Raw genomic sequence first — 26,279 nt, 5'->3', positions numbered from 1 at the left:
CAAGGAGGAACCTTTTGGGGAAACTCTTATCTCAGAGTAAGGTCTAAAACAGGAACTATTAGTGATGTAAGTGTACGCTGATTGGGCAAACAGATATGAAATCTGCATTTTTAAAAAGCCATGTAAAAAATATTTTCTCCACGGACATGGAAAACAGCGATATCAGCATTTAGCTACCTGTTGTCTGCAGCGTTGTGTTCTTTTCTCAGCCTTGATTATATGTAACACTGCAAGTTGACATTGGAAATTTTGTCAGATTTTCATCCTCTTTCAATCGCGTAAATTGTACATTTCCATCTCTGTTATCATGAAACCCACGACACACAACAAAAACAGCTCTGAAAACAATGTCCTCCTTTCACAGATTGTTGATATTTGTAAATGCCGTGAATAAAGACGCCACTGTCGGCCACTTTGTTCCTGCTGTAAAACGGCCCAAGGGGGAAATTGGTTCTCTAGGAACCACCCTGCTGGCTAGTTCCTAGAACTATGTGGTGCAAAAGCCCTTAATGCAAAAATAACTTTTTTAAATCTCCAAATAACAATACAGTCAACTCAAGAACCCTTTACAGTATATTAAAATTTTTTGAAACTGGCTTTAACCAGTGCTCAGGGTGTTGCTATGCAGGTGGTTGCTTGGGTATTTTCTGGTGGATGCTAAGTGATTGCTTGCTTGCCAAAGTCAAAAGAGCCCAGTGCTAGTTTTGTTATATTTTGGTCTCTCGATAGGAGTTAGATCAACACAAGGCTAATTTAATTTTAAAAAATGTAGGTGGCAGAGTTTGAGATAAAATTCTCCCTTCCAGTGCAGGAAAATAACACTGAAGTAGTCTGAATTCAAAATGATGAAAAGTATTCATCTTTATCACTCATACATGTATCTAACAACAATGGTATCAAAAATTGCTTTTGATAAAGCAAACTGTGAAAAGAGATGAACTGTTTGCTTACTATTTATAAGCTGTTCTATATACAGTGGGGCAAAAAAGTATTTAGTCAGCCACCAATTGTGCAAGTTCTCCCACTTAAAAAGATGAGAGAGGCCTGCAATTTTCATCATAGGTATACCTTTTTGTTATAGAAAAAAAAAAAAAAAAAAAAAAAAAAAAAAAAAAAAAAAAAAAAAAAAAAAAAAAAAACCCCCCCCCCCCCCCCCCCCCCTCAAGGAGGAACCTTTTGGGGAAACTCTTATCTCAGAGTAAGGTCTAAAACAGGAACTATTAGTGATGTAAGTGTACGCTGATTGGGCAAACAGATATGAAATCTGCATTTTTAAAAAGCCATGTAAAAAATATTTTCTCCACGGACATGGAAAACAGCGATATCAGCATTTAGCTACCTGTTGTCTGCAGCGTTGTGTTCTTTTCTCAGCCTTGATTATATGTAACACTGCAAGTTGACATTGGAAATTTTGTCAGATTTTCATCCTCTTTCAATCGCGTAAATTGTACATTTCCATCTCTGTTATCATGAAACCCACGACACACAACAAAAACAGCTCTGAAAACAATGTCCTCCTTTCACAGATTGTTGATATTTGTAAATGCCGTGAATAAAGACGCCACTGTCGGCCACTTTGTTCCTGCTGTAAAACGGCCCAAGGGGGAAATTGGTTCTCTGGGAACCACCCTGCTGGCTAGTTCCTAGAACTATGTGGTGCAAAAGCCCTTAATGCAAAAATAACTTTTTTAAATCTCCAAATAACAATACAGTCAACTCAAGAACCCTTTACAGTATATTAAAATTTTTTGAAACTGGCTTTAACCAGTGCTCAGGGTGTTGCTATGCAGGTGGTTGCTTGGGTATTTTCTGGTGGATGCTAAGTGATTGCTTGCTTGCCAAAGTCAAAAGAGCCCAGTGCTAGTTTTGTTATATTTTGGTCTCTCGATAGGAGTTAGATCAACACAAGGCTAATTTAATTTTAAAAAATGTAGGTGGCAGAGTTTGAGATAAAATTCTCCCTTCCAGTGCAGGAAAATAACACTGAAGTAGTCTGAATTCAAAATGATGAAAAGTATTCATAATCACTCATACATGTATCTAACAACAATGGTATCAAAAATTGCTTTTGATAAAGCAAACTGTGAAAAGAGATGAACTGTTTGCTTACTATTTATAAGCTGTTCTATATATCATGCCAGTAGGCTACAGCATGTAAAAATGTAAATTAAAACATTCTTAAAAAAAAAAAAACATTCTGGCAAATTTCAAAACAACACGCCCTTTATGACATCACAACTCGTGTGTCACCTAGAATTCTGAGTTTCCTACTTGTAAATACGACTTTATCATTTATGTCCTCATAACTCGTAATTATGATATTTCTGACTCCACTTGTAGGGCATATAATACTTAGTGCTATTATGCTTAACCAAAAAGTATGAGAAATAGTAGCAGTGATGCTTCTTGGTTTTAATAATACAGTACAGCCATACAAGGATAGATAACATGAGCAGGTCCAAGATGGTTTTAACATCTGGTCCAGAATAGCTGTCCTGGTGGAGTTCAGCTGGCAGTGCTCGGGTCTCTTCCTCCAACTTCAGATGAGAGGCGAATAAGTACGGACAGATCTGATGTCAGTAAATATTAGCTTTACGCCTGCCGCTACATTTGTATGTATATGTTTCCTTGACAAGCTGATTGCATATTCAGAGGCAGATGTTTCTGGAGTTGTAGCACAGGAGAGCGGTAGAGAGGAGGGGAGGGGGGCTCCTGTCAGAGGAGAAGGTAATTGGCCCCCAGGCGATGGCGGGTACAAAGAGAGAGTGTGAGATGCAATAGCTCTCGTCCTCCGCTCCCCCTCGCCGTCTCTCATCTCTGGTTCTCTGCAGATCTGATAAAGATAAACGTGTGGCAAACGTGTCATTTGATGAAGGAGGCTCTGGGCAAATATGGCGACATGATGAGCCTGTGATCTGCCTGCATGAGTGTCAGCAGGAGACGGGCCAGAGATCTCAATCCAGAGCCTCGCTCTCACTCTCCAGTTCTCTGACTCTCTCTTCTCTTGTACAATTGATAGTGCTGTTGTGCATTAAAATTGAGCACATACATTTATTTGGATGTTTTTTCCAAGTTCCCCGAGCCAGATCCAAATATGCAACATATTATAAAAAAAAGAGTATTACTGCAGAATAATGTATAAATATATTTTTCATTCACTGTTCCTTGCTGGTGAAATGATCTTCCTAAACCTATCTGGGCATCCGAATCCCTGACAATATTCAACAAACAGCTGAAAACTCATCTCTTCCATGAGCCCTAAACTGCATCCTGCTGAGGGGAAAAAATATATATATATACTGTATATATTGTAATTTTTAATCAAAATGTCAAAGCTTAATCTGGTGACATATGACTTCTATCGTTTTGTCTGTTAACTCTCTTTCTTCTTGACTGCAAGCTTGCATTAAGATCTGCCTCCATCCATGGAGGAATTGAACCATCCCTAACTTTTTTTTTCTCTATTTAGACTCAGATGTACCTTATCTCACAGATGAGAAGATCTGTCACTAATTCCTTTACATTGCAACTTTAAGTAAATATTTGCTTCATTTTCAATTTTGGTACATTGTTGTATCATCACCTGATGTAATATGTACAGTCTGGGACCTGAAGCAAAACCAGCTGAGAACAACTGGTCCATAGCATACTATAGCATTTGCGTAGAACAGGAAACAGGAAGCACCAATGGAGGAAGCGGCAATTATGAGCACATTTTTGGACTACCTCTACAAAATAAAATGTGTGCTCATATATTTGAGAGAAAGAGAGCAAGGAGCTTTGTCAATGGAGTGTGTGTGTGTGCACTCACGTCACCCAGCTTTAAAAGCCAAGTCTCCTGGGCGAGGGCTGTGAAGAGCTCGAATGAGACATGCACAATCAGTTCCACTCTTTAAACCTCTCTCAGAAGCATATCTACTGCCACAGTGCTGTCTTCACAGGCCTCTTCATCAGTTAGTGGGCTGTGAGCTGGCACACTGCTCTGGCATATTCCTCCTGGTCTCAGTGAGGTGCAGATGGAGACTCTTTTGCCTTATTATCTCTCCTTATTATTGTTTTTTCATTGTATCATTACTCAATCCACACATTTGCATCTTCATTTCTACTGACAACCTCTATTTTTTATTGTTTCTTCTTGGAGGATATAACTTTGATTTCCATATGTCTTTCAGCGATTGGTCACTTTATCGGTTTTCTGTCCTCATTCTACTTTAAATCTCCTAAGTTTTTTATTTATGCTGCATTCCATTCAAATCGGAAAGTCTGGTGTTGGAGAACTTGGAAACTCTTGTTTAAGTTTCTATTACACGTTAGCTTACATGTGCTAGTGTGTGAAAGTACATACACAACTTTGGTAAAAAAATAAATAGAAAAAAAAGTTTCTACAGATCGGATGGCAAATGTGTACAAGCGGATTATAGACCTTAGTGGGGTGGGACTTTCAGTAGACAAAAAATTAATAAAACAGTTTGTAAACTTGGAAAGTTTTGGAAAATTGTATACAGTACATACTATTCTAAAGAGAAAATGTGTGCATTGGATACAAGTTGGCATTTGTATCGTGATGCATTGTTTCTAACATTTTTGCATCAGCAAAACTGCATAAAATTGTGGGTTTTTTTCTTTTTCATATCGCATCGGCCTCAGTAATGGAGATGATCATCCCTAGTAAATACTGTATGTCTGCCCCTTACAGCCTCCTTTTCATCCCCATAAATTTCAGTATGGTATCTTTCCTTACTAAAGTCTATTATCCATCTTTACACAGTTGGATTAGACTGTTTTTTGACGTTTCCATGTCTAGAATGTATAGAATGAGAATAAAAACATAGCCAGCTATACGTACAGATGATTTAGGTGCCTTGAGTCCCAGTGAAGTTTGGCAGGTTGCAGTGGACTTTTGCATCCAATCTGTAGCGCTAAGAACCAGATTCTAATGTGACACAGAAAATGTGAGAAAATAAATGGTGCTATCAACCGCCTGTGTATTATAAAGTGCTTTGTTCATTAAAACAAATTGTGGCATTGTAAGTCCTTGCAACATTGCCAAGCGACATGTCACATGACCAGTGGTGCCATTACACAGAAACACACGCAGGTCCATCGGGATGCTGACATGTGTTTAGGGGTGTTTGTGGGAGGAGGGAAGGGTGGTGCATTTGGAGGGTGCCTCTCCGGGGGTCACCATGTTTGACTCTTCCCACAATCCCCTTAGAACAAAGGCGTCATTGACAGGAGGAATGTGCCAGGCCACCAGCTAACATGCTAAAACCCTCCTCGAGCTCCCTCCCCCTTAACACACGGGGTCTAACCAAGTGATTAGTTCGGGATTAAAATATTTGCTGTGCAAATACCTGCCATGGCTGTCCGAATCAACGCCACAGCATAGTTCAAAGACACTCGTTGAACTCGAGCGAGACCTCTAAACTCATGCCTCAGACCCACCCCAGACAACTTCTCAACTGACCTCTAGACGTCTGCCAATACGTCTACTAATGACCGTACCACAGACCATACTTCAAAATAAACTTTGACATCTTTTACTTACCGTCGTGTTGTTCCAAACCTGTATTTGTTTCTTTCTTCAGTGGAACACAAAAAGGAATGTTGGTAACCATACAGTTTTGGTGACCATTTATTTCCATTGTATGGACAAAAAAACACTTAAGACATTTCTCTAAATATCTTCTTTTATGTTCCACAGAAGAAGGTAAGTCACTTGCAGTCTTTAGCTAACACTCATTTAGGTTGGCGAATAAGTCTTGAGAATTAGCGGTCATTTAAGTCATCTCAGGACGTATGTTTACATGTATGGGTGGGTGTATTTAACCTTCACTCTCAATTGCTCTGACCAAGAATACATTACAATTTTGTAAAAAATTTAAGTAATTAAATACACAACACTGTCTTTCACAGCATGTGCAAAGGCTTTTTGTAGTCAGATTAACTTGTATACAAGCTGGATTGAAGGTGCAAATTTCATAGGCAAAAAAAGCTCCACTGTCTATTGCCCAGTTTTTGCATTGTGTTCGGCACCTTTGGCACTAGTCAGACCACCATCAGCGGCTTTTCGGCCAATTCAGCATTGGAGCCATCAGTGACAGAGACCACACTGATTGGCTGTTCAGGTTTGCAAAACAAAAAGAAAAACAAGAGAGACCAAATCATGAAACCAAGAAGGCACACAGAAGGCTCTTCTAATTTCTTTGTTACATGAGAACTCCAATATACACTGTTGGCTTTTGGCACTGCTAGTTTTTTTTTATATTGGCTTGGCGTGTCACATACTTTAACCGCCATAGGTTATATAAATAGATATTGAATAACTATTAAAGAATAGCAGAAATAACTACTGAAGCATATCAAAGTGCAGTAAACTGTAGAACTAATTGAGATACAAATCGGTGTGTTTATGATTCCGATAATGTAAAAATGTGCTGATAAATACCATTTTGCAACATCAAGCCGCATAATAGACTCTTTTGTATAACTAAAATTGCTTGGAAGCAGCTCTGGGAGCCTTGCACATTCAAGTTAAAAATGACCGCACCTGCTCTTAGGTTAAAACCTAGATGACTAGATTTAGAAATGTGACCACAGCTTTCACAAAAAAATCAGAAGTTAGTCCTTTTAGTTCACTTTAGTGTGACTGAATCTAATTTTTACAGTGCATGTAAGTGCACTTAAAGTGCCAGTATCACTTCAAGGAGCTTTCATATGGGGAAACTTTTAACGCAAGATATTTTGTTTCAAACAATATTGTAATCAACATTTTTGTATTTTGTTATTACAACCAGCTGTTATTTAACCAAGAACTTCATAAAAACTAATTTATTGCGGCACGCTAGCTGCCAAATGCTTTATGACTCCATGGGTTGAAACAATGCTGACTGTAAACACACACAAACACTCACAAACCCCAAACCACAACCTGTGCCTACAACAATGTGACCTGTACTTTTTTTTCTCTTTTCGCAATCATGTGCAGTTCTTTTATTAAGGAGCCCTAACCCCTATGACTCCAACCTTTAGTATTATATTTAACCTCCAGCAGTCATTTGGCACCAGTTTCTCTTGATTTTCGGCTGCCTCCCTCCACACACCTTTTCATCACGCTGCATTTACTTATATACGGCTGGTTGTTGAAGCAAAGATTTAATTACTTTCTGCTAAATTAATTTGAGAAGGAAAATAAACAGGCTGGTGGTAGGTCTGGGGAACAAAAGGCAAGGAGATGCTGGGAGCGAGAGCAGAGAGTGAGCGTTGCTGAATGAGGCAAGGAAAAAAGCAGCCGGGCTCCGACAGGTTTCAATTAAACAGACCCCTAGCAGCTCAGACCAGTGCTACCTGCAGCCCTTCAGAAAATTATTGATGCAATCCATATAAACATCAATCACTGTCAGGCATCTAGGCCATCTTGTGTTCGTTCACCCCACACTGCCATGACTACATGTACATTTATTAAGATGTTAAGTCCATGTTTTAATCTTTTAGTCTGCGGTGTTTTAAAGGGATAGTTCTGCCATTATTTACTCACCCTCATTTATTTTTGAACCAGTATGACTTTCATTCTTCCGTGAAGCACAAAATAAGATTGTTTTTATGCTATACTGGTCACTCTTTTCCATGAAATTACAATTAATGCTTTCAAACTTCAAAAAACACAAAAGCACCAAATATATTTCCTAGCTAACAAGTTGTACACTATATCCCATGTCCTCTAGCTTTGTGTAATAAACAGGCCCTTATTGACTAATTTTATTGACAATCTTGACATTCACTCTCCTTGGTGCATTTATGGATTTTTATGTTTAATACATGGACAAATCTCTTCAGGTCTTTTCAATGAATCGGTTCATTTGATTCATTATACTTGTTTTTAATGATTAATTCAGGTTTAGGACTGATCATTGATTGTCATCGATTTAATATGTACAGTGGGTACGGAAAGTATTCAGACCCCCTTAAATTTTTCACTCTTTGTTATATTGCAGCCATTTGCTAAAATCATTTAAGTTAATTTTTTTTCCTCATTAATGTACACACAGCACCCCATATTGACAGAAAAACACAGAATTGTTGACATTTTTGCAGATTTATTAAAAAAGAAAAACTGAAATATCACATGGTCCTAAGTATTCAGACCCTTTGCTGTGACACTCATATATTTAACTCAGGTGCTGTCCATTTCTTCTGATCATCCTTGAGATGGTTCTACACCTTCATTTGAGTCCAGCTGTGTTTGATTATACTGATTGGACTTGATTAGGAAAGCCACACACCTGTCTATATAAGACCTTACAGCTCACAGTGCATGTCAGAGCAAATGAGAATCATGAGGTCAAAGGAACTGCCTGAAGAGCTCAGAGACAGAATTGTGGCAAGGCACAGATCTGGCCAAGGTTACAAAAACTTTTCTGCTGCACTTAAGGTTCCGAAGAGCACAGTGGCCTCCATTCCTTAAATGGAAGACGTTTGGGATGACCAGAACCCTTCCTAGAGCTGGCCGTCCGGCCAAACTGAGCTATCGGGGGAGAAGAGCCTTGGTGAGAGAGGTAAAGAAGAACCCAAAGATCACTGTGGCTGAGCTCCAGAGATGCAGTCGGGAGATGGGAGAAAGTTGTAGAAAGTCAACCATCACTGCAGCCCTCCACCAGTCGGGGCTTTATGGCAGAGTGGCCCGACGGAAGCCTCTTCTCAGTGCAAGACACATGAAAGCCCGCATGGAGGACTCCAAGATGGTGAGAAATAAGATTCTCTGGTCGGATGAGGCCAAGATAGAACTTTTTGGCCTTAATTCTAAGTGGTATGTGTGGAGAAAACCAGGCACTGCTCATCACCTGTCCAATACAGTCCCAACAGTGAAGCATGGTGGTGGCAGCATCATGCTGTGGGGGTGTTTTTCAGCTGCAGGGACAGGACGACTGGTTGCAATCGAGGGAAAGTACAAGTACCAAAGAGCCAAGTACAGGGATATCCTGGACGAAAACCTTCTCCAGAGTGCTCAGGACCTCAGACTGGGCCGAAGGTTTACCTTCCAACAAGACAATGACCCTAAGCACACAGCTAAAATAACGAAGGAGTGGCTTCACAACAACTCTGTGACTGTTCTTGAATGGCCCAGCCAGAGCCCTGACTTAAACCCAATTGAGCATCTCTGGAGAGACCTAAAAATGGCTGTCCACCAACGTTTACCATCTAACCTGACAGAACTGGAGAGGATCTGCAAGGAGGAATGGCAGAGGATCCCCAAATCCAGGTGTGAAAAACTTGTTGCATCTTTCCCAATAAGACTCATGGCTGTATTAGATCAAAAGGGTGCTTCTACTAAATACTGAGCAAAAGGTCTGAATACTTAGGACCATGTGATATTTCAGTTTTTCTTTTTTAATAAATCTGCAAAAATGTCAACAATTCTGTGTTTTTCTGTCAATATGGTGTGCTGTGTGTACATTAATGAGGAAAAAAATTAACTTAAATGATTTTAGCAAATGGCTGCAATATAACAAAGAGTGAAAAATTTAAGGGGGTCTGAATACTTTCCATACCCACTGTATATACACTACTGTGCAAAAGTTTTAGGCCATTAGTATTTTTACCAACAAAAACACACGCACACTTTTTTTTTTGGAAATATGATTTATTCTGAAGCAATATTCTCATTTTATTCAATATTTATATATTCAATATTTTATCCAAGGACATTTTTTCCCCTTTATAGAGGGCATTTTCCCACTAATCTCATTAATATTTTCATTTCAAATTCTTACATTTGATCTATAAATTCAATTATAATAATGTGATTATCTATACGTTATCAAATTAAATCATTTACACAGAAAAATACAACTGCATTAAATAATATTATGAGATTCTTTTAAATATTTTTGAATATACAAACAAGAAATGATGGTGAAATGATACTTTTCAATGAAATTAAAACGCCATTGCCAGTAGTGTTTAATGAGTGAGTCATTGAGTCGTTCATTCAAACGATTCGTTCAAACGGCAGATTCATCAGATGTTTATGCGTGGGCTAATGAAACTTTGATTCAACTGATTCGTTCAAAACACGGAATCATTCAGCAATGATATACTAATAATAATACTAATATCATTGTATTTTCTTATTGAACTGATTATAGAACTATTGAACAGTCGTAATGGTGAAAACGTTGTTTGATGTTGCCTAATTAACAGCATTTTAAATATAAAAACTTTCCATTTGGAATTTTTACCTTCGCCTCAGCAGTAAATGCATAATATACAGTCTATGTGCCGGGGAAGCCCCGGACGGCCTCAGCCAAATTTAAACCCTGCCCATACGTACGGTATGCCATTTAGTTAGAATAGATTTTTGATTACAAAATAGTGTTATTGAGTCACAATAGATCATTCCTGCTGATGTAAGAGGAAATTGTTTCAACCCTTGTTACATATGGTTAAATTAAGGAAATCCACGGATAAGATGGTCTGAATTTCTTGAGTATATATTTTGTATAATGTATGTATACTGTTCATACTGCATTTGCACTATAGTGTTATATATTGAGTTTATTTTTCTCTTTTGATCCTGCAATGCCCATTTTGGAGTCACATTTACAAATCTGTCTTGTCACAATGAATTGAGAATATTTGCTAAATCTTTTCTCAAAGTTTTCTATCAGGTCTTGGTTAATTTGTATTTGGCATTAGCATGGCTGTGAGGTTAGTGAGGTGAGTCAGCACTATGTACAGGGCCTGTTTTAATACCTTATTCTGGACTCACTCTAGGGCTTTTAAGAATACCACTCCTCTCCACATCTTTCATTCATCACTGCTGTGGCCACACATGTGTCGTACTTCATATTTAGAGCATTTTTAGAACTGTTGGAGGGAGGTGGCGCCTATGTCAACTCGATTATTCTCCAGTGACTTTGCTGCTGCTTTAAGGAAATGTATTTATTCATTCAAGAACAATGCAATTGTGCAATAAGTAACTGGTTGGTTTCAAGTTGATCAGTTTTTAATACTGATTAATGACATTATGCCAGGAACTTAAATCTACAACTTCATTTGTTATATACACTCATATATAATATGATAATATCTTAATATATTAATTGAAAAATATCTTATATTTACATTTTATATTTTAAGATATATCTTAAATTATGTTTTGATTTCAAATTAAACAGTCATTTAAATTTCTGCATTAAAATAATGTGTATATCAGAAACGGATATAAATTGAAATGTTTCTTTTTCTGGCATATATTCCTGCCAGAGGAAAGCTTTAAAAAGTATTTCCAGAACAAAACGACAGACATGTTTTCAGTACATATGAAATAAACATCTCAAAATGTGTTTAGCTGTCACATGACTCGAACAGCTTCCGGGTGGTCACAGTTATGTCTCTCAGCTATGTCTGCCCACCCACAGAACGTAGGTGTTGGTAAATGAGTGGAAAATTTGGATGGGGAAAAGAGTGTGTGTGATTCTGTGTAGCCCTCAGCAGTCTAAACCCATTATGCTACCTCCATAAGATCTGTGTGATGTCAATGTAGTGGAGGTGGTTTGCCAACAAATCATCCTTTTCACAAGCATCATGTTGATTTGAGAATTTCAACTCACTCCAATGTAAACAGTCACGTGTACTAAGGCACAAGCACACAAGATGATGCCCATGAGTGCATACATATACCATTTAACACCTCCAGAACTGGCCAACAGGTATCTACTCACTGGGCCAGTACAGCTAAGACACCAACACACTTTCTTTATCTCTTAACCTGAGTGTCAGTTAATGGTAGCGAAGCATAGCATGTAATCTATAAGTGGGGTGTGTTTTAAAAGGACCCCATGAGCTCTCTTAATCACTTTATCAAATTGCAAGATCAATAAAGCTTAGTGTCTCTAGACTGTGTTTTATTATAGATGGGCAAAATAGAGACAGGGTACTCAGGAAACACAATTCTTGGCACTTGTGCATTTTTTGCACTAAAATTAAGTAGGATTAAATGGGTTAGGAGGTTTGCTGCTTTATGGAAGTTCAGTGTGGATCCCTCAGGCTTTGGGTCATGTGACGATTACTGAATGAGCCCTGTGACCAGCTGCAGGGAATTTTATACCATATGCATTTACTTAGTTTAAATATGTAGCATTAATGATGCCTTAGATTAAAGCATTATTATTTAACTTATGTTGTCAAAAATGGCTGAAGGTATTACAATAATATGCACTATTGATATTTATCAATCAGCAAATCACTAGTTGAAAATATCTTGAAGATTTTGTTTCTTTATAAGAACTAGAAGAACAATTTAACCTTTATTTTCAACATAAGTCTTCCATAGATTTTTAGATATATGTTTAAAACAAAACAAACAAAAAATTGTGAGTGATAACATTTCTAATCAAAGTGCTACATTCAGTACTTTATATTCACTCTAACCCCCACTTAGAGTGTAATAGTGTTTAGTTTAGTCGTTATTGTCTGTATTTGATTGCACACCAATTTTAACATCGCAAGAATGCTTTTTCAACTAAAATTTGATAACACCACTGAAATCCCTTGTTTCAACTGAAGTGTGCTCAATTATTCCCACTTTAATTAACAGTCAAGTTCCGGAACACTAGAAATCAATTCAGTTTCTGTTGATTTGTGTTCCTTTGTAAAATGTTTTCTGTTTCAGTGTTTTCTATGATCTATAAGCCCTGTTAAGAAATTGAAAATTTTCTGGTGTGTGTTAAAGAGACAAAAAGAGAGCGATAGAGGACAAGAGATATACAAACTGAGAGAATGTGATGCCTGTAACTGTGGGTGGCAAGAGGAACAGGCTACCTAATCTGCTGTGCCTCACTACACCCTAAACAAGGATTAGACACCATGGCCAGGCCTCATGACTGCCCTGCTGCCATAGCACACACACACAGACTGCATTTGTGTTTGCGTCAACTTCTAATCCATATTAAATAAGTTTACACAGCCTTAGCAGGGCTTTTGGTGAATGGCATGACAGCTCTCACTTCTCTTAGTAGATGTTATACATTGATGCTAAGGTAATTCCCACACATGTACAATTATTTGGGTGTCTAGAAAGTTAATTTACTCATTCATACACTCGATCACTCACTGTAATATTGATATTTTTGTAAGTTTGATGAGAGATAGATAGGCTGGAAACTATAGTTTTGTGGAGATTTGAGTTCATTTTTGAATAATTCTTGATAGAAGGTTGAAAGTCTGGATCTTCTCACTAGACAGTTTTCAATGACACAGACCATATGTTTTTTTTTCTGCACACACATTTGATGCTTTATCAAAGGGAAAAAATGTTGCATGTGCCCATCAAAAGAGCATCGAGGTCGAAGATTTGTGTTTTCTGTGAAAAATTACTTGTCTTGAGTCATCAGCTCAAGTCCAAGTAATAAGTAATTGCAACAAAATCAAAGTGAAGTCTCAAGTATTCTAATATTTACCAAGTCAAGTCATCAAAATTGTGATTTGAGTCTCACTCGGGTCCACATATGAGATAGATGCATATACAGATAGATTCCCTCAAGAGGAAAATTAGTTAACTAATGCATTGCTTTTCCCATCCTAGTTAGTAAAGTGTAATTGAAGAATTAATTGCTTTTCCTGCAAGTATCCGCACCATGTGGAGAGGTGCAGTCCTGATAGAAAATACGTTCCAGAGTAAGTGTGTCTCCTGGAAGAGTGAAATCCTCCCCATGAGAGCTATTTGTCAGGGTGTCTGCCTACTCTCTTTGCCATCGCTGTTCGGTGTAAATATTCATGAGGATTTGAGCAATATAAATAGCAGAGGTGTCCACACTGCCACAACGTTCTCTATCTATGCAGAGAAAAAAGACGGCTTAATGGGCTTATTATGAGGCACATTACATCACCAATGCCCAATTAAAAATCTTCATAAGAGGAGAGGAGGCAGCTTATGCTGGTAAACTTTGAACAGTGTGCTTTAAAAGTTGCAAGTAAAGGCATCTTGTAACTGTGAAGTTGGGAGTGTGCTCAAACGATTGACATTATTAAAGCCCCTTGAGACTATAAATAAGTACAACCAAGGTCACTTTTTGACTCTAGAAGGAATAGTTTGTGATTTTATGCTGTCCATGTATGGTAGTTACAAACGTCTCGGCATCATTCAATAATGGGTGTTGCTCCGTTGCTTAGGTAGTCAAAATGCGAATGTCGGCAGGGATTGATGGGTAGTTGATGATGCAGGCATTAAGTCAAAACAATAAGTCAATAGTTCTTGGTGTCTTTTAATATAACATTTACAGCTTGTTCTATAAACACCTACTGAAATATAAGCCTTAACATTGTTTGGTAGTCCAATGATGTTAGAATCAACATTCAAAGCTGTAAAGTTCTGGATGTGTGGAGAAGCAGGTAAGATTTACAAGATAAAGAAGGCGGGGCCATGCAGTGTATGTAAAGTTAGTTTAATAGGTTTTGTAGGGGAGCTCGACGATCACCTAGAATGTACGACACACTTCTGAGAACATGTCATGGATGCCTGCAACTTGTGTTATAAACAAATACAGCTGCAATGGCAGGTGGGCAGGTGTGCAAGAGATGGGAACGAAGATGTAGAACGGCAATCTCATGATGAGTCCATCTCTGATAGCGAATGGAAGATTGCGCTCAGTCAGGACCTAGAAGACGACAGGAAAGACGAAGAAGGGGGCAAGAGAAAAGGGACGTGGAGAAATTCTAGAGGACAAAAGTCAGCAGGCAGTACCAGCAGGCAGCCCCTAAGGACTGGAAGCACCCTGTTCTCCCAGGCCTCCCCTCACTGGGTGCTGGTCCAGATGCAGATGTGGAAAAGGGAGAGACAATCGTGCCGGGCAGCACGATGGGCATGAAGCGAGGGAAATGGGGAGAGAGAAACAGAGGGGGAACAAGTACCATCCCCGCCGCTTTTTATCGCAGCCATTGATCGTGGCATGTGTGCATTGATCCAAGTCGACCATCTGCTAGAGTTAGATAAGCATGTGAGGGTCTGGGCATTGTACTGTCACTCAGAGAGAGAGGGAGAAAGTGAGAGATGGGGAAAGAGAGGGAGAGAGACGGCGAGAGATTAAGCGGAGAAATAGTGAGACAGTGCGAAAGACAGCGAGAGAGAATGTTAGAGACGGAGGAATAAAGAGATAGGGTAGAGTCAGCGAGAGAGGAGAGAAGTGATGATGATGGGGAGGGAGGGATGGATGGATGGATGGGGGTTTGCTTCTGCTGCAGGGAATTACGGAGGCAGGATTAGCCTCTTCACTCCCAGGAAACTGAATTTTAAACGGCTGTCTCCTGGCTCTTTCCCTTTCTCTGTCTCTTTTGCTCTCTCCCGTGCTAACCCTACCCCCACAGTGCCGTTTTCTCTCTCAACTGTACCTCATCAGATCTGTACCTCATCAGAGTTTGGATCCCCTATGTGCCAAGTGATGGAGTCACTACCATCCAATAACATCACTTTTACCCTGAAGGTCCATGGAGTCATCCAAGTTCCCCCTAGACTCTTTGTCTGTCTCCTGGTCTCAAATCTACCATGTTCAGTGCTTTGCCTGTTTAATAAGTTGAGTATCCCTGTGCCATCTATCCATCATGCCATCATCTAATTTATTCTCTGGCCTACTCTTGTCTTCCAACCTTTTTCAGTCACCGCCTACTATGTGTTTAGTAGGATCCACGTCCATGAACAGAAAGGCAAGCATGTACTTTGCTTATATATTTTGATATGAAAATTGGATCTGCTTGGTGTCTGACAACTTAAAATTCATTCACATTTACTAGACCATTGATGTGAACTTAACCACTGGAGTCACCACAGACATTGAGGAGGACACATATTTCCAAAAGTCTAAATAGTAGTTGCCAGTATAGGTTCTTTAATGACCAATTATTAATTTATAACATTTGTTCTAACCCAATCTTGGATCTTTAGTTATAACCTTAATGCTAAGAATATTAACCTTCTCTTGCTCACCGTTAACAAGAATTTTGCCTAGAAGGTGGTCTTCCATTTCTGAACATGTTAAATTAATACTAGTTATCATGTCAGCAACTCTTGTAAGGTCCCCTATAGGCTAATTGTAACGAAGGTAAAGACCTAGATACCTCTAAAGATGACGTGATTTTTTGATCATTTGGGGAGTTTCTTGGTTTCTGAGGAAGGCCCCCTCTTTGCCCTTGTTCTGGAGTCTTATTTGGAAGATGAATACTAAGGTTTTGAGGGAGTCCCACGGCATACCCTGTTGTCAAGGAGCCCACAAAAGAGCAACAACAGCTTTCCGAGGGACACAAGGTATTCTGCCACCCAAACCTCCTTTAGCCTTCTCCGCCCTCTGTCCTTCCATCCCGCACTCCATTCTCTCGGTGGGGGGGGGGGTTCCATCGGGTATGGGGGATTAGCGAGGCCAGTTGGATCATTTTACAGCCGCCAACCCCCCTCCCGACCAGACCCGCGGACAATGGGGATTAAACTTCTCTTATTCTTCCCCCCAAATCGACGGGATGACAAAGATGGTATTCCTCTGGGCCTTTTAACACCGGGCTGCACAGCTGAAGTTACGGTCGGGGGTGGCTAGGGACTGCGAGAGGGGGTGCGAGGGCGCCTTGGAGAAAATTAATCCTATGGAATTTTCTCCCTCACCTCTCCTTTTCCTGCTCATTGCAAATGGAGCTTTGTGGCCCCTCTCTGCTATCTTGCCCCACCAATCACAATGAATGAACACACACATACACACATGTAAGTTGGTGAAAGGGCCACAGGAAGGATAACACTGATGCCTTGCTCCGTGTTTAACACCTTAAAAGACAAACCAGCAAACGCCAGCCAGGAACACTTTGAGTAGAGACCAATAAAGATCTACGTGAGCTGGTGTGGCAGCACAGGCCGAGGTGTCAATAAGCTCGTTTGCCAGTTGACAGTGATAGCTTTAATTAAGTTTCTTATACACCGGTCTCCCGCTGGACATCCACTTAGTTTAATCACCATATGCCATTCAGAGGCGGCCTACACACGTAATATCCTTTGGAGTGCCTCTCACATTACTTCCACACCATTGCAGCTTGTTCCCACTGTATTTGTGCTGGACAGGAAGTGCAGCATGTACTGCAGGTACAATACATTAATTATTTTTTCCAAGACTATGAGGGTAATTTGAACCAACATCCAGAAAAGGGGGGACTAAAAAGACAAGGCAGCTTTGGGGATACTAATGGTTTGATGTTAGTGCATCATTCAAAATGAGCATCAGACTCCACTGGAACCTGCTGCTGTCGACCACAGCTAGTGGACCAGCATAGTTATACTGTTTCCTACCTAATTCTTGTCATCCAGCATGTTCTTTTTGGTGCAATAGTTGACAGAGTTTCGCAAGTTATGAAGCCTGGTGAAATAGTTGCTGGTCGTGCTAGTCATAGCTATGCTTTTCATCAGCAAAACTGATCTTTCTTATTTGATGAAGGAAGTCTTGCTAGTTTCAATACGTGGTGAGGGCACCTGCATACCATCATCCTATGTTGTTACTGCTGTATTTTCTGCTGGGTAATCTGACCTGTTGATGCTAAGAGTACTTTCACACTAGCACTTAGTGTGCACCCAGGTTCATTTGACTTCATCCTGTTTTCCAAACTCTAGTGTGTACCTGCAAACCATATCTGAGTCCACTTAAAAAGGTGGTCTAGAGTACGGTTCATGTGGTATGGTTTACCTCTAATGTGAACTCAATCATCCTAAATCGTGTAAGTGAACCTGCTATTTATGACGTATGATTTGGTCAAATTGTGTGTATGTGTTTGTGCTCACTCACTTCCCTGACAAACAGGACTGATGTACTGCAAGATGAGAGATAAACTCTCATTTAGACCAAGCAATCTAACCAAGTGGGAAAGCACAAAACAACTTTTAGTTACTTAAAGGGATAGTTCACCCAAAATGAAAATTCTGTCAGTTACTCACCTTAAAGTTGTTCCAAACCCGTAAGCCCTTTGTTTATCCTTGGAACACAAATTAAAATAGTTTTGATGAAATCTGAGAGCTTTCTGACCATCCATAGACAGCAAAGGAACTACCACGTTCAAGACCCAGAAAGGTAGTTAGGACATTGGTAAAGTAGTCCATGTGACATCAGTGGTTCACCCTTAATTTTATGAAGCTACGATAATATTTTAAATGATACATTTTGTGCGCAAAGATAACAAAAATGATGACTTCATTCAACAATTTCATTTCATTTTTTCATTTATTTGATTTAATCAGGAACAATGCACATTAATAGTACATACAATATGTAAAATGCGCCAGATTTAGCCAACACTGGCTAATTTTCATTCATAGTCCCTTTTGGCAAGTCGATGTTAAGGACAGGAAGAAAATATAAACAAAGAATATTAATACACCAAATTAATAACAAGGAAAAAATATGAAAACAGAAGGAAAAAATAAACTAACATAATGAAACACAAAATTACAGACTACCGTACCATATCCATAAATCACTATAAATGATCACAATTCTGATGGGTCAATAACCATATTTTGAGAAACCACAGTGTCCTGTTAAGTGTTTTAATTATTTCAGCTCTACTGGGAGTCTATTCCACTCATGTGCTCCTCTAAAAGCAAAAGATAATTGACCAAAGGTAGTTCTTCTTAATGGCACGTTACAATCACCTCTAATACCGCCACGTGTATACCATCCTGTTATCTGATCAATGTAATCCTTAAAAACAGGTGGAGCAAAACCATTAAAGATCTTAAAAATAAGTATCAAATCAGCAAATTGAATCAAATGTTCCCAACTTAAAATAGAAAACTTAGTTAATATGCTACAATGGTGAAAACTGTTTTTTTTTTTAATCCAAGACCTTAAGAGTTTGTTTGTAAATTATTTCAACTGGTTTAAGAAAAGACCTACATGTTTGAGTCCAGGTAGTCATACAATATGTGATGAGGAATAACCATTGAATTCATGAATAGAACTATTTAAATTCATGTACTACCTCAAGTTTTTGTTCCTGGACAAATACATCTGCTTTCACATCATAATCTGGCCTTTTACTAAAAAACATACAAACAGTTTTTCTGACATTAAGATGTAAACGTGAGTTGATAAGCTATTGTGCGACCTGATTCATAGTGTCAGTCAATTTCTGTGCAGCCTGTTGTTGACTTTTTGCATGTACATACAACACAACATCATCCGCATACATTTGGCAAATAACATCTGGAGGACATACATTTGGTAAATCATTTACATACATAGTAAACAATAATTGGCCTAAAATAGAACCTTGCGGAACTACAGTATTAAAATCCAAGTAATCTGATGTCGCATTTATAACCCGCACACATTGTTTTCTATTTTCTAAATAATATTTAAACCACATAACAGTTGAAAAATTTTAATTTAATAACCGAGAAAGTAAAATCTCATGATTTACAGTTTCAAAAGCTTTCTTAAAATCCAGGAATACAGCACCAACTACACCTCCTTTATCCATCAAAGATTTAATATTTTCCATACTTGAATACTTATTGGTCTGTAATTATTAATTTCTTCTCTTCCGTGTCAGTCGGCGCTCGTTTATGACACCATAACATATGCATGTGCATTACTCTGCTTGCAAACAGGTCTCAGCCATCTGGGTTTACGTCAGAACGCCGGCTCCTGTGTCAGCAGCACGACATGCATGCGTCATGGTACTCTCATGAATGCGTGTCAACTGACACAGAAGAGAAGAAATTGTTGAATAAAGTTATTTTTGTTTTTTTTGCACACAGAAAGTATTCTCGTAGCTTCATAAAATTACAGTTACATGGATTATATTAATTATGTACCTACTACCTTTTTGGGCCTTGAACGTGGTAGTTACGTTGCTGTCTATGCAGGGCCAGAAAGCTCTCGGATTTCCTCAAAAATATGTTAATTTGTGTTCCAAGTATACACAAAGGGCTTACGGGTTTGAAATGACATGAGGGTGAGTAATTAATGACAGAATTTTCATTTTTAATCTGTCACATTTTAAAGCCATTTTAATAGTTCTGTCTCAGAGGGCCAACTAGGGGGCAAACCAATTGATTTGGGGATCCCTTTGCACCATGTTGATTCCAAGTCCATTCCAGTTGTTCAATGTCAATCCATTAACATGCACTGATGAGTTGTTTTGCTGGGGGTGGTGAACGTTGGCCTTCAACAACAAATGACAACCTTTCACACACAATACAAGCTGAATGATTTGCCTCATAAAAATGCATCTTTTACTTATTAGGGCGAGGATATGCAAAATGTTTGCACGTTATCTTGTTCTTTTCACCCTAGCCTCTCTCTCACCCCTCCCCTCCTATCTCTCAGTTCCTCTCTCTCACTCCCACTCTCAAACATGCATGTTTTCTCCCTCCCTCGCTCTTCCTCTCTCCGCAGTAAATAAAAGATTAAATGAGTGTTCTAAAAACACACACTGGTCACCAGAAGATAATTGTTTCAGCTTTGTTTACTGTGCGTGAGTGTTTTCTCTCTCTCTTCTCTCCTCCCCCTCATCTTTTTTTCTTTTTCATTGTGCACCATAATTAAAATTCCTTTATTTTCAAAGAAGTTTTACAAGAAGAAGCTAAATTGCCTTTTTTGTGTGTTTGTTGCTGTCATTAGCCCACTGTTGTATTTTAGGAAGAATGAGAAAGGAGAAAAAGAGAAAGCAGTGGAGAGAGAGAGAAACTCACTCCGAATGTCCTTGGGAATGACAGGAAGATCCACTTCATAGCATGTTTATTCAGTTCATGCTGTCCTTTCACCAATCTCTCTTCTATTGCAACCCATCTCCTTTCCTCTCTCTCTTTTTAGAAAAGATCAGCTCAAAGTCATTTAGTCTCAAGGGTTTGAACCTCTTCTGATGTGCTGAAATTAGAACTATACTCATTTGTTGCATTGTTGATGATCCTAATTGACACTATGCAGAATTTTTTTTAGATCGACAAATCTGCACATATAACAAAGGACGTGGATATAGTGATTCCCTAATGGGTCTGAACCGTCTATGCTTAACCATGCCTATCAGCAGACAAGCACAATAAATATGAATTTCCGGAGCATGTGAGAATGGTGCCATTGATGTTCTGCAATCACCCTCCCTTTCCGGTCTATTTTATTTTCCCCAAACACTGCATTTGGAAAACAGACAGGGAGCTTGTTATTAAAAAGGTGACAATGAGATTTTGAGCTAAAATTTGCCACATGCCTCTTTTGTAACCCATGCACGATCAAGGCAATCTGACACCAGCTGACTGTGAATTGCCACCAGAGGCCTGATGCCAGCAGACTCATCCTGTGCTGCCACTGCAGAAAAGGAAACAGCAAATTAATATTCAACTATAGACTAGAATAGAAATACATAGATTTAGTGGCAGTAACACTAGTTCCTTAAAACACTGTTTTTAATCCCAAAGCACTAAAAAGATTTAGGCTAAATGGGTAAGTTGATGATCTCTGATTAGAAACATTATTTTGAGCGTCTGTGCAATGGTGCGCATGTTCTGCCGCACTGAGCTGTGATGCTCAAATGGATGATTTGAGTTTGAATTTGGCTTGCAACATTTCCAAAGACCAAAAAAAATGCTTTGCATTTCAGCACCTATGACTTCCACACATACATACCTCTCCGTTTCGATCCTGCGTTCCTTCTGCTTTTGCTTAGTCAGGCACTCATAATTGAATCTCAGGTTAAGATTACTTCTAGCAGCCACACTTGACTCGGTCAAAAACAACTATTACAGAGATCCAATGTTTTTTTTACACGGCTCTTCACATTGATTAGGCAATGTGCTGCCATGAGAAATGCACTGGATTCTAAATGACAGTCATTTGCATTAAATAAGGAGTGTGGGGCACTGGGGACCTTGCCTGCCTGAATTGCATTGGAGCTAGAAGGAAATCACACAGCGCTATGGGTTTCATTCGCTGTGTGTTATAGTCAACACACGTGTGATTCAAACATGTTTCATCAACTGTTCTGTATCACATAAAATAGGAAGACTTTCTTTTCTTTCTCTTTAGCTAACAATTGTATTCACTTGACCCATCTAACAAGAGAACTAGTTAGCTATGTTTCATTGACAGTTCATATAATAATTCTTTTTTGAAATATATATTTTATATATTTATTTTAATCAATTATTTCAGTTGACGTGTGCATTCAGTTTTTTGTGTGCATTAAAAGATGTCTATGGAAATTAAGATATTGTTAAATGTTTAAATTGTTAAATATTTTTCAAAAATTAAAAAGAAAATTAGTTTTCTTCCTTCATAACATCAAGCATGTCTTTGATGGCAATAAATATGGCAAGTTTTGCATTTACACTGAAAACATTTACTTTGAAAACTTTAATTTAGGAATTATTAGTAAATTTCACAAAAAAACACAAAGAAACTGCAAGTAACATTCAAATTAAGCATTAAATGCTGAAGAAGAAGGACTGAAATTGTATATTCTTACTAAATGTACTATATTAGTAATCTTTTATTTACCACAACGAAAAGTAAGGTAATAATGGATATGAACTGCTCTTTCTTTCTTAGACTAAATTTTGTACTGAAAGATTTAACCAGCATAGATGTCTATGCCGATCCAAGTTGGTTTGTACTTGTTAGTTTTGATGCTGGTCTAAATGATGGACCAGCATAGACATAATGTTCATTCTTTAACACAAAATAGCCAAGCTGGTTGAGTTAGCTAGGAAGCCCAGTGGTCCACCAGCATTGCATGCTATGGACCAGCATACAAAACACAACATATGCTGGTGACCAGCTATGCGGGTCTTTTCAACAGGGTTGGAGTTCTAAGAAAAAAACACATAGACGTAAATCAGCTGGACACAAAAAAGATTAAAACAGATCTTGAACTCCAACTACCGTTAATGACTTGGGCTATTTTGAATTTCTTCATAGGTTTGACAGTGTGTCCTTTCTAATTCCCACTCTCCATCACTTAACCTCCTGGTCAGACAGAGGAACAGAGGGTGCTGGGAAAGAAGGGGTGAGTGAGGTAAGAAAGAAAGAAGGTCTATAAAAAAAAATTCTTTTTATTTTCAAATGAAAGGGCAAAAAAAAACGTTTTGCTTGCCTCCTCCTGAAGCGCTGTCAAACTCAATCAGCGGTGAGGACTGCTGATGGCTGTTCATTGGCCAGACTCTAGTTGTGGACAATAGAGTTTGCTGTGAGCCTCAGCGCACACACATACTGCGTTGCGCTCGCAGCCAATCACGGCTCTCTTAGAACAAGCCTGTCAGAGAACAGGGAACAAAACCCCAAAGACACGTATTTACCGCATAAACAGAAGGGCATAAACATTCACCACTTTCGCTGAAACCATTGTTCGACATAAAAGAGAAACCAATACAACTTCGCTAAATAACAACATTACGGCCACCTGCTTACAGTGCTGCCTCGTATCCGCAATGCACAGCAAAAACTCTGCCATAATCACAATTATAAACATAACACCTCCATAAAACAAGCACACAGACACACAAATCCACGTGTACACTCAAATGAAAATGGGTCTATAATATGAGTGGGGTAAAATGGCCTTGAGCCTCAAGCCCTTTGCTCAGAACCCAAAAAGGCCTTGAATAGACAAGCCTCAAATCACATTGTCGAACAAATCTGGTATTAAGAAGAGGAAGAGAAGACTTTGCCCCAATTTACCGTCTCTGAAGACTTTAGTTAAGCTAGTTACTCTGGAGCTTAGGTGGAGATGAGGGGGCTACGCTAGTGTGTGTGTGTGTGTGTGTGTATAAATCCCTCTTCGTGTTTCAGGGACTGGGAGAAGGGGCCACTGGTCGCCAGACGCCCAGAGTCTTGACACTCCTTCAACTTGAACCCCCCTCTTGCCAAGTCTGTGTTTACCCGCACCAAACAATAGGCCTGCTATTGGCAATTAAATGGCATTTGGAGATCCCTGGTGCAAGTTAATGGTATTACTGTTGTGATTCTTTCTCTGAATGGTGTGAGGGATTTCTTTCTGCACCAATAAAACACAGCTCACCGTCTTACCAGCATTACATAGCTTACCTAAGGCTTATGATTCACGGCTGCGTGATTACCGTTTGACTGTTTCTTTAAACGGCATAGTCACAGCTATGGCTGCCGGGCCAGTCTGCTGGATTGCCTCATATAGCCTCATTACCCATTTCATTTGTCTCGCCATGTTGCCTGTTGGTCGCGAGTTGCTGTTAATCTCCAAATTGAAATACATCAAATGCAGTCCTATGTGGCAGTGCGTTATTCGCCCACGTACTTGTTTAACTTTGACATTTTGTAACACCACTGTTCTTTTCCTTTTGCGTGTTTCATCTTTTAAAATCATAAATATGTAATGTTTGTGATACAAATATTTTGTCTTAGATTTTCTCTGATTTGAAAGGTTTTTTTTGGATGTGCACACACCACCTTATAAGTGTGACGAGTGTCGGAATGGTTTTGAGATACTGGCTTAATTTTTTTTCACTGGAAAGTCGTTGCTCACCCCGTCGGTATAGTGCCTTTTACTTCTAGGTTTCTTCTCAAACATCAGAAAATAACACTGAATGCATGTGCGGCACAAAAAAAGAGCAGTTATTTCTTCACTTTTTTACTTCTTCGTCTTAAGAATCCTTTCACAATATCTACTATAGCTCCCACCCTCCACTTTCGCCCTCTCTGTCCCTCATCACTTGTTTGCCCAGAGATCCTGTTTAGTGTGTCTTTTTCTCCCAGACAAGGGGCTTTGAGAGGAATATGAAAAGACAGATTTAAAGGTGAGAGGTGCTGGGGGGGAGGGAGGAGGGAGCGAGGGGCTGTACTATAATAGCTCTCCTGCTACATTCAGATACTTCGCTTTTTATCAACTGGAAGAGGAGGGGTTCACCAATATAAAAAAAAATCCTCCACAAGCAAAGGTCAAGTTTCTGAGGAGAGAGGAATTAAGCGGGGAAGAAAAATTCTGACTGTGTTTAACTGGCTAAATGGTTTTTACCCAAAAGATGACACAGCGCTGACCCTCAAAGTAATAGATATCTTCTTTATTAACTGAGAGAGTGTGAATATTCCTGCCACTATGCAAGAGCACTATGCATTGCTATTTCTAAACACGTAATGTCTTGATTTTGTTTGTTCATTTTTCCCGCAATTCTACAGAGGATAAGCAGTTTGGAGAATGGATGGATGGATGGATGTTTTTGTGTAGTTGTTTTATTTCCAACCTTTCTGATATTCTCTATTAAGAATAATAAAATGGGGAGAAAATTGAATAACAAGATCAAGGACTGATGCGAGTCAGATTCAAACTCATTTCTCCAGACTGAGCACTATAACTCAATGTGTCATGCATGCTAGTTTCAACTTCTCCATTTGTGTTAGAAAATCACTTAACAGTTATTCTGCTTATTTTTTTCTTTTCCAGTTTTCTTTTCCTTTTTTATTTTTAAACCAGCAATACATCTGTCAAAGGTGTTCCCTAAAACATGGCACCTAAATGTAACATCCAAGGCATAAAACTGGGTTTAGAAGCCTGTCTAAAATGCCAGAGGGGATATAACAATCAAAACTGTACACGTGTCTAGTTAAAGGAGCCAATTAAGTAATGACATAGCGGGGGAGTCAGGATCAACACTGCCTGAGGAAAACCCATCTGAGAAACACACACACACTTACACAGGGCTGTCATAGCCGCGGGCTCTTTCACCTCTCACACACTCAGTGTGTCAATAGCAGCTTAGTTTCATAAACCGTATTCTGTGTGGCATTATAGGGAATATTATTAATAACATTATCACTTTTTACCTGGTGAATGTGTCACTGGAAATGTGTAATGGGCTTCTGGATGCCACAAAATGTTATAATGAAGTGGAAATGGGCAAAAATTATTTTTTTGCCTTGAATTATATAGAACCACTCATTGGTCTTACATACTACCATGTAGTAAGATTATAAATAAATAAGAATAATAATACTTTTTTCTCATCAAAGATGCATTAAATTGATCAAAAGTGACAGTAAAGACTTAATGTTGCAACATACTTATACTTAAAAAAAAAAGTTCTGTTGGTGTGAACTTTCTATTCATCAAATAATCCTGAAAATAAAAAACTTTTCTGTCTGCACAAACGTTAATAATAATAGTAATAATAATAGTAAATGTTTCTTTAGCTGCAAATCAGCATATTAGAATGATTTCTGAAGGATCATGTGAAGACTGGAGAAATTATGCAGAAAATTCAGCTTTGCATCAAAGAAATAAATTGCATTGTA

General features: G+C 38.8%; 1 long non-coding RNA gene across 1 annotated transcript in view; it reads left to right on the top strand.

Annotated features, from left to right (window-relative positions):
- The window catches only part of LOC107586902 (uncharacterized), a 30,901-nt gene extending 7,879 nt beyond the window's left edge, over positions 1–23,022 (top strand). Inside the window, exon 3 of the long non-coding RNA XR_001609405.1 lies at positions 22,938–23,022. This is a non-coding gene — a long non-coding RNA (uncharacterized lncRNA). The remainder of the gene's footprint in view (positions 1–22,937) is intronic.
- The last annotated feature ends 3,257 nt before the right edge of the window (positions 23,023–26,279 follow it).

Source organism: Sinocyclocheilus grahami, unplaced genomic scaffold, assembly GCF_001515645.1.
Source record: "Sinocyclocheilus grahami isolate Dianchi unplaced genomic scaffold, SAMN03320097.WGS_v1.1 scaffold86.1, whole genome shotgun sequence".
NCBI lineage: Eukaryota > Metazoa > Chordata > Actinopteri > Cypriniformes > Cyprinidae > Sinocyclocheilus > Sinocyclocheilus grahami.
The sequence above is the reverse complement of the archived record's forward strand: the minus strand, read 5'-3'. Positions and strand labels throughout refer to the sequence as shown.